This window comes from Symphalangus syndactylus, chromosome 8, assembly GCF_028878055.3.
Source record: "Symphalangus syndactylus isolate Jambi chromosome 8, NHGRI_mSymSyn1-v2.1_pri, whole genome shotgun sequence".
Classification (NCBI taxonomy): domain Eukaryota; kingdom Metazoa; phylum Chordata; class Mammalia; order Primates; family Hylobatidae; genus Symphalangus; species Symphalangus syndactylus.
The window spans coordinates 16,845,896-16,857,155 of record NC_072430.2 but is presented as its reverse complement, the minus strand read 5'-3'; the positions used below and the strand labels follow the sequence as shown (position 1 = coordinate 16,857,155).

The 11,260-nt window shown below is 51.8% G+C and overlaps 1 protein-coding gene across 2 annotated transcripts in view; it reads right to left on the bottom strand.

Annotated features, from left to right (window-relative positions):
• Positions 1 to 470: 470 nt before the first annotated feature.
• Positions 471 to 11,260, bottom strand: part of LOC134737282 (uncharacterized) — a 28,940-nt gene continuing 18,150 nt past the window's right edge. Inside the window, exon 3 of one of the 2 annotated variants that reach the window (XM_063643947.1) lies at positions 471 to 784. The gene's annotated coding sequence lies outside the window, so the exon portion shown is untranslated. Of the gene's footprint in view, positions 785 to 1,283; positions 2,602 to 11,260 lie in introns of those variants that run through there. The other variant, XM_063643946.1, reaches the window with a different exon arrangement.

The following is an 11,260-nucleotide window of genomic DNA, read 5'->3' as shown; positions in this document are numbered from 1 at the left end:
CTACAAAAAATACAAAAATTAGCTGGGTGTGGTGTGCACACCTGTAGTGCCAGCTACTGAGGAGGCTCAGGTGGGAGCATCACTGGAGCCCAGAAGTTGAGGCTGCAGCAATCCCTGATTGTGCTACTGCACTCCAGTCTGGGCGACAGAATGAGACCCTGTGAAAAAAGAAAGGAAAGAGAGAAGGAAGGAAGGGAGGGAGGGAGGGAAAAGTAAAAAGAAAAAGAAAATTCTGTTATTCCAGCTCAGATCTAAACAGATCATGTTTTTTGGTTAAGTGAATAAACTTTTCTGCCTTCTTCATAAGATGTTGGATGCATCGAATGAGATAAAAGGTTTGTACCCACTGGGTAGGTAGGTGGGTGTGGTTATTACCCAGGATCCCCATGCTGGGCTCAGGGGGCCTGTGGGAGCCTTTCTCCGCCATCCTCCACACAGTGCTAAAGTATCTAAAGGCCTCCGTGGCTCCCCCCGTATGCGCCCTCCTGCCTGCCAGCCCCAGGTGCCTCAGCCTGGTGCCCCAGGCTCTTCCTAGTGTCCCAGGTGTCCTGCCCCAGCCCAGGTGTCCAGGCTCAGTTGTTACTCTTGCTCTGAGGCACCAGGCAGCCTCACTCCTCTACTCCCAATCCAGTCTCCACTTCTGTGTCCAGGTTGTGTCCTCTGCCTGGAGTGTCCTCCCCTCTCCCATCACTACCTTTCACACCCAAGGTCTGGAGACTCTGGTGTGGACTCCGCTCCAGGATCCTCTCCGCAGGAAACCAGTTCACGGTTCTCTCAACTTTACCTGCATGGGTAGAAGAAACTTAACACCCACTTCCTGGTTTTGTGGCTGACTGGTTTCGTGTGTTGTGCTGGAGGCTCCTGAGGGCCGAGCTCCCCAAGCTGAGCTCAGTTGTCCGAATGGGACTTGCAGGTTCACCCCTCGGGCCTTTGGACTACTGTGTCCTCCTCCTCCCTTCCATCCTCTCCTGCATACAGGTAATTCCTACTGACCTTTAGGCCTCACCCAAGCAGCACCTCCTCTGTGAAGCCCTCCCAGCCTGCCCCAGTGGTCCCTGCCCTCTCCTTCCCCCTGCAGCTCACACTCCTGGCGCCCCCACCATGCTGGGAGCATCGAGACAGTGGCTGCTTCTCAATTCCCTGCATCACCAAGTCTCCCTTGGCTGGGGTGACCACGGGTGCACAGGGTGAATGAAATCAGAAGTGTATTTGGTTTTTGTCTTAATGATGACTTAACCATTTTAAGAAGTGTTATCACTCAAAGTAGAGTCCCCTCCAGAGGGCATGGGCTTATTCTCACATGTGGCCAACTCTCCCATCACCTTGGCCTCCGCAGAGGCCCTTTGAGCTTATGTACCGGACAGCAGTGTGGCCAGGGCGGGCTGGGTGGAATCCCTCATGCACCACTTGCCAGCTCCCAGACCAAGGGAGCCAGCCTTGACCTTTCCGAGGGCCAGGTTCCCCACTGGTGAAATGGGATCTTGGGACACGACCTGTGAGAAGGTATGCAAGACCCCCCTCGGGAGCCTGGTCAGAGGGTTTGGTGACACAGCCTTTGCTGTTGCCAGGAGAGGGAGCCCAAAGATGAGTCAGGCAGCTGCTGACTGCAAGGTGCTTAGAAAACATGGTGGGCACGACCTTTTCCATCCATCCATCCATCCATCCATCCATCCATCCATCCAATAAACATGCGTTGAGCACCAGTATTGAAATGGGCCCTAGGGATGGAGCAGCCCCAGCCCAGGTCTTGCCTAGCTCAGCCCAGCAGGAGGCCAGGCCTGAACACAAACCCCTGAGATCAACACACAGGCTCTGTGTGGAGCTGGGAAGATACTAGACAGCAAGAGAAGAGAGGAAACCCCATGCTGGGGGTGGCGTGGGGTAGGGCATTTTCAAGGAGACAGGAGGTTGGGGTGGCAGAGGGGGCAGGGGGATGGGAAGGCCCAGCAGAGGAAACAGCATGTGCAAAGGCCCAGAGTATGAAAACTGGCTCTGTGCTTCTCTTTAGGCAAACACCGGGGTCAGGGAGGCTTTTCCTCTCTGCCCCTCCCACTGAGCTCTTCACACCCCGTCACCTGGGTGGGGGTTCTTAACCTGGGATCCACAGAGAGAGGGGAGGGGAAGGGAGGTCAGAGGATAGAAGCCAGGGGGCTTCTGAAGTTGGGTTGAAGGAATGTATGCGATCTCATTTTCACCCACCTCTGATATTAAAATTCCCACAGTAGTAGGTGTTAGCTGTCCCTGACTTTGTCACCAAGAGAAACCCAGATATATTCATATCACATTTCAGCTGTTGCAGAAATCTCTAAATGTCATTTATACTCACTGGTATTTCAAAATCATGGTGAACATTAGACTTGCAACTTTAGTCTTGTTATTTAATATGTGAGTAAAATACATTATTACATGTGTGTTAAGAATTTTATTAACTGTGTTACTGTATTTTTTCTCTGTCTTTCTGCAAGTCTCATTCTGTCGCCTAGGCTGGAGTGAAGTGGCACCGATCTCGGCTCACTGCAGCCTTGACTTCCCAGGCTTAAGGGATCCTCCTGCCCCAGCTCCCGAGTAGCTGGGCCCACAGATATGCTCCACCACGCCCGGCTAATTAAAAAAAATAAGTTTTTGTAGAGACGGTCTCACTGTGTTGGCCAGGCTGGTCTCCAACTCCTAGGCTCAAGCGATCCTCCCGCCTCGGCCTCCCAAAGTGTTGGGATAACGGGCATGAGCCCCGCGCCCGGCCAACTATTCACCATAGTAGCCTTCCTTCCTAATCTTATTTTATTCATTTAAAAATATTTTGAGAAGGGCTTTGTAGGCTTCCCCAGGCTGCGTCAGGGTCGGCATCTAGAGCGAGGACCAGGCTGGGGCGGGGGGCAGCGTGTTCTCAACCGCAGGGCCTGAAGCGGGGCGGGAGGGCAAGGGCACACACTACCCAGGCAGGGACAGGGACCCCGCAGAGCCTGCCAAGGGGCAGCCACGCGGCACACGGAGCCGGAGAGGAGGGAGGAGCCTGGCCCGCTCCCGGCCCCCGCTCGGGTCGGTGTAGCCCAGCCCCAGCCTCCCAACTGTTGAGGATGAGAGCAGGGCCGCGGCCTTCGCCCGGCACAGCGCCTGCGTTCCCGCCGCCCTTCCCCGTGCCCACGAGGAAGCTGCGGCAGGAAGAAGGGCGGAAGTGCCCCGGGCGCCTGAGACGGCCCTGCAGTGGCCCCGCTACCCTCGCCGCGCACACGCAAAGCCGCTTCCCAGGCAGTTGCGGCGTTTGGGGCCCGCTTCCTCTCGGGCCGGGCCTTCGCCGGCCGCCTGCCTCTACAGGTGTCCCCCGGTTCCGTGACTGCGACCCTCCCAGCGGAGAGGGTCTCCCAGGAAGCAGGGGCGAGGAGCCCTCGAAGGCCCCGGGCGGCAGCGGCTCTCAGCGCGGAGGGCGGAGGGTACGACCGCGACAGAGGCGCAGCGGCAGCGAACTCGCGAGGTGCACCCGGCACAGGCCCCACCCCGCGCTTCCGGCTCTCAGGGCCCTCGTGCCCCGCCCCACCCCCCTCCCCGGGGCCCCTCGCCCCCCGCCCCCCGCGCCCGCCGAGCCCCGCCCCGGCTGTGCTGGATCCTCCACGCCCACCGCCAGGGGCGGAATCCCAGCCCCGCCTAACGCAGGTGGAAAGAGGCGCAGAGAGGCCGAGTGACCAGCTGGGACTGCAGGGAGTTGGTGGCAGCGCCGGGAGAGCCCAGGCTCCAGACTCCCGGGCTGGGTTCTGCCCCCACAGCCCGAAAAGAAAGCAAGGGAGCCGGTGAGGGTGCCACCCAGATAGGGGCGAGATGCACATTTCGTGTTCCCAAGGTGGTGTCTGTAGTGAGATAAGTGAAACTCGAGGCCCAAACGAGGACACAGCTCAACACAGCTCAACTCCCTGCCTATTTTTTCAAGAAGGCAGGGAGGCTCCGAGTCAGGCTGCTGAGTCAAAACCCAGACCCCAAGCATTCCTAAGCCGGGCCAGCTTCAGCCTCAGTACCCCACGCCTCGGTTTCCTTACCCGTAAATTAGGGTAGGGTGTAGCTTGTACCTACTCAGGTAGATAATTGCCTTTTTAAAGCGGAGAAGAAATGCTCTCATCCATTAGCAGTGGGATTCTGGGTGATTAAAACTCGTTTGTCAGTGCTTACCTGTCGAGTGAAAGCTGTCTTATTTCCACTCACTGGAGAGCTCTGGAGACTGGAAGCTGTGAGTCTTGGTTATTGATGTATTCCAGCTCCATATGGTGCCTGGTGCTTCGTATGTTTTGTTTACCGAATAAGCAAATGACTGGAAGCCTATACCCATCCTCTCGGATCACTCACTTGAGTAGGGAGTGATTCTAATCCTACCCCAGAGCGGTTTTGATCATACGTGGAAATTGGGAGCTATAGGAGACAGGGCCCTGCAGTTAAAGGGAAGGGGCAGGCTTCCCAGAAGAGGTGGCCCTAGTGGCAGGAGGAGTCTGGATGGGCCACACGTGGGCGGAGGCTCCAGCACAGGAGGCCCAGGCGTGCCTCCAGTTCAGCAGGACACAGCAGAAGAGTAGGATAGGCAAGTGGTTTGGCCACAGGTGAGGGCCCTGAGTCTGACAGTAAATCTAGATTTTATCAGGGGACAGTGGGGACCGGTGGAGAGAGCTGGGATCAGGAAGACTGGCTGGGGAGGAGGCCTGGGGCAGTGCTCCTTAGGGTGCCACCATGGTCCACTGGTGAGGTGGTCTGGTCTGGGAGGATGGGAGGTTCATGAAAGTACAAGTTAATCAGGAGTCGACCTTCCTGCAGAGCAAACTCCAAGCCCAGATGGCATCCCCCGTGAGTTTTAATATACATGTATGGAACAAAGAGTTCCGCTTTTACACAAACTCAGAACACAGAAAAAGAGGGGACTGCCCAACTGGTTCTGTGAGGCAATGATAACCTTGACACCAACACCTAATAAGGGAAATATGAAAAAGAAAAGGGACAGGGCAATCTCATTCATGAAAAATAGACACAAAAATCCCACACGAGTAACAAACTGAATCTGGCAGCTTCTAAAAAAGACAATACAACACAGTCAAGCCTGTTTCTCTCAGGAGTGCAGGGTCTGTTCAGCATTGGAAAACTCAGCATCATCTATCACTTTAATGGAAAAAAGGAAAAGTCGCACCATCCTCTCTAGGCTCGTAGAGAAAACTAAAGATCCACTCATGAGAAAAACTCTTAGCAACCTAAGAATGGAAGGGACTTCCTTGCCCTGACAAAGGGTAGCTGTAAAACCCCATAACAAACATTGTGGATAGTGGAGGAACAAAGATAGCTTTCCCTGTGAGAATGGAAACATGACAACGATGCCCATTGTCACCACTTCCAGTAGGGTGCAAACTGTACTGGAAGTCCAGGCCAGGGAAGAAAGGCAAGGAAAAAGAAAAGGATATAAAGATCTGAAAGGAAAAAAACAAACTCATTATTTAGAGATGATATAAAAGCCAAAGAATCACAAGGTAAGTTACCATGAGAGTTTAGTGAGCTTGCTAGATATAAAAATCAATATACACAAACCCACTGCATTTTCATTAAAAAAAGTTTTATTTATCTTTTGAGATGGGGTTTTGCTATGTTGCCCAGGCTGGAATGCAGCCTCCTGGGCCCAAGCAATACTCCCACCTCAACCTCCTGAGTACCTGGGACTATAGGCACTCTCAGCTGCATTTTAAAATTCCAGCTGTAACAGTTAAAACATCCAGCAAGAAAAATCATTTATAGGCCAGGTGCGGTGGCTCACACTCCCAGCACTTTGGGAGGCCGAGGTGGGCAGATCACAAGGTCAGGAGATCAAGACCAACCTGGTTAACACGGGGAAACCCCGTCTCTACTAAAAAATACAAAAAATTAGCCGGGCATGGTGGCACACACCTGTAGCCCTAGCTACTCAGGAGGCTGAGGCAGGAGAATCGCTTGAACCCGGGAGACAGAGGTTGCAGTGAGCTGAGATTGTGCCACTGCACTCCAGCCTGGGTGACAAGGCGAGACTCTGTCTCAAAAAAAAAAAAAAAAAATCATTTGTAATATCACAGACCTCTAAATAAAACAAGTACATGCAGAGATCTCAGGAAAGAAATAAAATAAAACAATTTTTTTTTCTTTTTTGAGACAGAGTCTTGCTCTGTCGCCCAGGCTGGAGTGCAATGGCGTGATCTGGGCTTACTGCAACCTCTGCCTCCTGGGTTCAAATAATTCTCCTGCCTCAGCCTCCCAAGTAGCTGGGATTACAGGCGCCCGCCATGACGCCCAGCCAATTTTTGTATTTTTGTAGAGACAGGGTTTCACCATGTTGGCCAGGCTGGTCTCAAACTCCTGACCTCAAGTAATCTGCCTGCCTTGGCCTCCCAAAGTGCTGGGATTACAGGCATGAGCCACCGCGCCTAGCCAAGAAAACAATTTTTTTTAAAGTACAAGATCTCTATGGAGAAAATCAGAAACCTTGATTGTGAGACAAAGAGGACATTGTAACTAGAGAGATATACGGTGTCCATGGATTAACATTAAAAGAAGTCCACTTTCTACTGTAAACTAGTTCAACCATTGTGGAAGTCAGTGCGATTCCTCAGGGATCTAGAACTAGAAATACCATTTGACCCAGCCATCCCATTACTGGGTATATACCCAAAGGACTATAAATCATGCTGCTATAAAGACACATGCACACGTATGTTTATTGCGGCACTATTCACAATAGCAAAGAGTTGGAACCAACCCAAATGTCCAACAACGATAGACTGGATTAAGAAAATGTGGCACATATACACCATGGAATACTATGCAGCCATAAAAAAATGATGAGTTCGTGTCCTTTGTAGGGACATGGATGAAACTGGAAACCATCATTCTCAGTAAACTATCGCAAGGACAAAAAACCAAACACCGCATGTTCTCACTCATAGGTGGGAATTGAACAATGAGAACTCATGGATACAGGAAGGGGAACATCACGCTCCGGGGACTGTTGTGGGGTGGGGGGAGGGGGGAGGGACAGCATTAGGAGATACACCTAATGCTAAATGACAAGTTAATGGGTGCAGGAAATCAACATGGCACATGGATACATATGTAACAAACCTGCACATTGTGCACATGTACCCTAAAACCCTAAAGTATAAAAAAAAAAAAAAAAAAAAAGAAGTCCACTTTCTCCATGTGATTTATAAGATCCATGCAATTGCAATTAAAACCCCAATGGTGCAAAGCGATAAAGAAATGCAAGGCTCTGAGTATCACAAAACTGCACTAGGACCTGTAGGGAGAAGGAAAGGTCATGGTCAGGCTGGGGCACAGCCTCTGGGATGCTGGCTGTGTTTATATCTTTAGCTGGGTGCTGGTTCATGATACAATTATTCTCTAACTTCTTCGCAGTTTTGTATACACTTCTGTATGTATACCTTTCTCACCAAATTGAAAGCAAAGGAATAAAATGTAGAGACAATCAGAAAAAGGACAGCATTTGGTGACTCAATTTACAAGCAAGAGGGGCTTGAGGAGTCAAAGATAACTGTGTAATAAAGGGCCATTTTATTTCTGGACTCAGAACTAAGGTTGAGTCTCCCCCGCTTGCCCATGCTTCCAGGAGCGCACTCTCCTGACTTGATGCAGCCAGCAGGGCTCTTGCCACCAGCCTTAGTGCTTTGGAAACAGGTCCCCCTACTTCTGCCCTTCTCAGTGACTTATCTAGGCCTCTTGCCTCGTGCACCCCAGCACTGTTCTACTGGCCAGCTCGTGCCCCTTCTGCTTGCCAAGTGCCAACCTCTGAACCCCATCCTGAACACCCGTTGCAGCCCAGCAAAGCCCCCTGTGCCAGCTTCGATGACTCATTGGAACAGGAATGGCACTGGTCGACAGCACAGCACTTGCTCACAGAACCTGCTGGGCCTGGGCTAGAAGCCTGGCTTCAGTGCAGCTGCCCACCTGCTGCCACTCACGTCTGTTTGCATCAACCGCTGTTTTCCTAGCCCCGGCTGACTCTAGCAAGGCACAGGGTAAAAGAGAGGTGGCCCTGTCTGCTGGTGCTCACAAGCTTCTGGGCAAACTGATGATGGCCTGACTGATGGCATCTTCAGTGAGGGAGGCCCTCCGGGACAGCACGTAGGAGGCCCTGCCTGGTCCTGCTGTGGCCTGCTCCACAGGCTTCAGTCTCCCCACCCTGGTCCTGAGTGCACCCAGTGAGCTCCTGTAAATTATTATAAAAGCTCACGTGGAAGCTGGCAGAAATGGGCCCTTTTTGTTGTGACTTTGTTTTTCTGAGACGGAGTCTCACTCTGTCGCCCAGGCTGGGGTGCAGTGGTGTGATCTTGGCTCATCGCAACCTCTGCCTTCTAGGTTCAAGCAATTCTCCCACCTCAGCCTCCCGGAGTGGCTGGGATTACAGGTGTGTGCCACTAAGCCCCAGCTAATTATTTTTGTATTTTTAGTAGAGATGGGGTTTTACCATGTTGGCCAGGCTGGTCGTGAACTCCTGACCTCAAGTGATCTGTCCACCTTGGCCTCCCAAAGTGCTGGGATTACGGGCATGAGCCACCACACCCAGCCCAGTTGTGACTTTTTAGGGCACTTTTCATACATACAAATCTATTTCAACCCAGAGGGGATGTACCCAAGGTCACACTGCATTGGCAGCATGGTGAGTAGAATTCGGGTCTCCTGATTGTTGGCCAGTGCTCACCCCTCCTCTGCTCTGCTCTGTGCTTCCATAGCAACATCCCAGTGCTCTTCATGGAAACACACTTAGGATATACCAGGAAGAAGGCACCAAGCTAAGTTACTTTATATGTACCACCTAACTTCATTCTCACAATCGCCTTGAAAGCCAGGCCTGCTTCTCTGCTGGGGCTCAGAGAGGTTAGGTCACTTGTCCAAGGTCACACAGCTAGTAAGAGTGAGGACTGAAGCAGGAGCAGTTCTGTGTTCTTTCTATTCATTTCCAGCTCGGACATCATTTCAGATGCAGTAACAGAAGCAAGGAATTTGAGCTGAAGGAGGCAGGTGCTGGGAAGACACAAGAGGCACCACTGTTGCCAGTTTGTTAAAATGTCAAAGCACCACCAGATTCAGAGCTCTCACTCCCCCAAAGGTGAAGTCATCTCAGGCTCTAGGCACACGGCCCAATGCTATGCAAGGCCATGAGCTAATACAAGCCCAGACTGCTGGGCCTTGTGTTCTCTTCTCCTTGTGGTATCAGTTTCCTTTTTTTCATACCTCTTTGTCCCAGTTAACTCCTGTGTTTTTGTTGCAAAGTCAAAGGTCACTTTAAAGGCAGACACAGGGCTGGGCATGATAGCTCACTCCTGTTATCCAAGCACTTTGGGAGGCCTAAGTGGGAGGATCCCTTGAGCCCAGGAGTTTGAGACTAGCCTGGGCAACATAGCAGGATCCTGCCTTTTTTTTTTTTTTTTTAGATGGAGTCTTGCTCTGTCGCCCAGGCTGGTGTGCAGCGGTGCGATCTCGACTCACTGCAACCTCCACTTCCCGGGTTCAAGCAATTCTCCTGCTGGAGACTCTGGGGTAGCTGAGACTACTGGCGCCCACCACCATGCCCAGCTAATTTTTGTATTTTTAGTAGAGACGAGGTTTCACCATGTTGGCCAGGCTGGTCTCAAACTCCTGACCTTGTGATTCACCCACCTGGGCATCCCAAAGGTTGGGATTACAGGCGTGAGCCACCGCGTCCGGCCAGGATCCTGCCTCTTAAAAAAAAATGTATATGTATATTTTCAAGTCATGGTCTCACTCTTGTCACCCAGGCTGGAGAGCAGTGGCACGATCATGGCATTTATTTATTTATTTATTTTTTTTTTTTGAGACGGAGTCTCGCTCTGTCGCCCAGGCTGGAGTGCAGTGGCACAATCTCGGCTCACTGCAAGCTCCGCCTCCCGGGTTCACGCCATTCTCCTGCCTCAGCCTCTCCGAGTAGCTGGGACTATAGGCGCCCGCCACCACACCCGGCTAATTTTTTGTATTTTTAGTAGAGACGGGGTTTCACTGTGGTCTCGATCTCCTGACCTCGTGATCCGCCCGCCTCAGCCTCCCAAAGTGCTGGGATTACAAGCGTGAGCCACCGCGCCCGGCTTATTTATTTATTTAAAGAGTCTTGCTCTGTTGCCCAGGCTGGAGTGCAGTGGTGTGACCTCGGCTGACTGCAACCTCCACCTCCCAGGTTCAAGTGATTCTCATGCCTCAGCCTCCTGAGTAGCTGGAATCACAGACATGTGCCACCACTCCTGGCTAATTTTTGTACTTTTAGTAGAGATGGAATTTCGCTATGTTGGCCAGCATGGTCTCAAACTCCTGACCTCAAGCCACCTCGGCTTCCCAAAGGGCTGGGATTATAGGCGTGAGCCACCATGCCTGGCTTACAAAAATATTTTTTTAAAAAAATTAGCCAGGCATGGTGGTGGTGTGCACCTGTTGTCCCAGCTGCTAAAGAGGCTGAGGTGGGAGAATCACTTGAACCCAGGAGTACTAGGCTGCAGTAAGCCATGATTGTGCCACTGCACTCCAGCCTGTGAGACAGAGTGAGACCATGACTGTTGAAAAATAAAAAATGAGCCGGGTGCAGTGGCTCACGCCTGTAATCCCAGCACTTTGGGAGGCTGAGGCGGGCGGATCACAAGGTCAGGAAATCGAGACCATCCTGGCTAACACGGTGAAATCCCGTCTATACTAAAAATACAAAAAAAAAAAAAAAAAAGCCAGGCATGGTGGCGGGCACCTGTGGTCCCAGCTACTCGGGAGGCTGAGGCAGGAGAATGGCGTGAACCCGGGAAGCGGAGCTTGCAGTGAGCCGAGATCGTACCACTGCACTCCAGCCTGGGCAACAGAGCGAGACTCTGTCTCAAAAAAATAAAAAAATAAATAAATAATAAAATACAGGCAGACACAGGATAGCTGACACTGGAGGCTGCTACCCAGTAGGTGCCCCAGGAAGTTGGCTCCCTCACATCTGCCCTGACCTCTTCCAGCTCGTCCAGGAGGCTCCCCATCACCATGGAGCTTCCGAGAAAGTCGAGAAAGTTGCCCACTCCAGAAGCAGCCTTACTGCTTTCACAACTTTTATGATTTAAGGCTGAGTTGTTACTCTGCCCCCAAGGTAGGCCCATAAATCTGCCCTTAAGACAGAGTTACATCCATGACCCAGGCCCCACTCTGCTAAGGAGTTCTTTTGGTTGTTTGTAGGATCTGACCCTTGTAACTTGGTTTAAAGCAGGCCGGACAGTTTAAACCA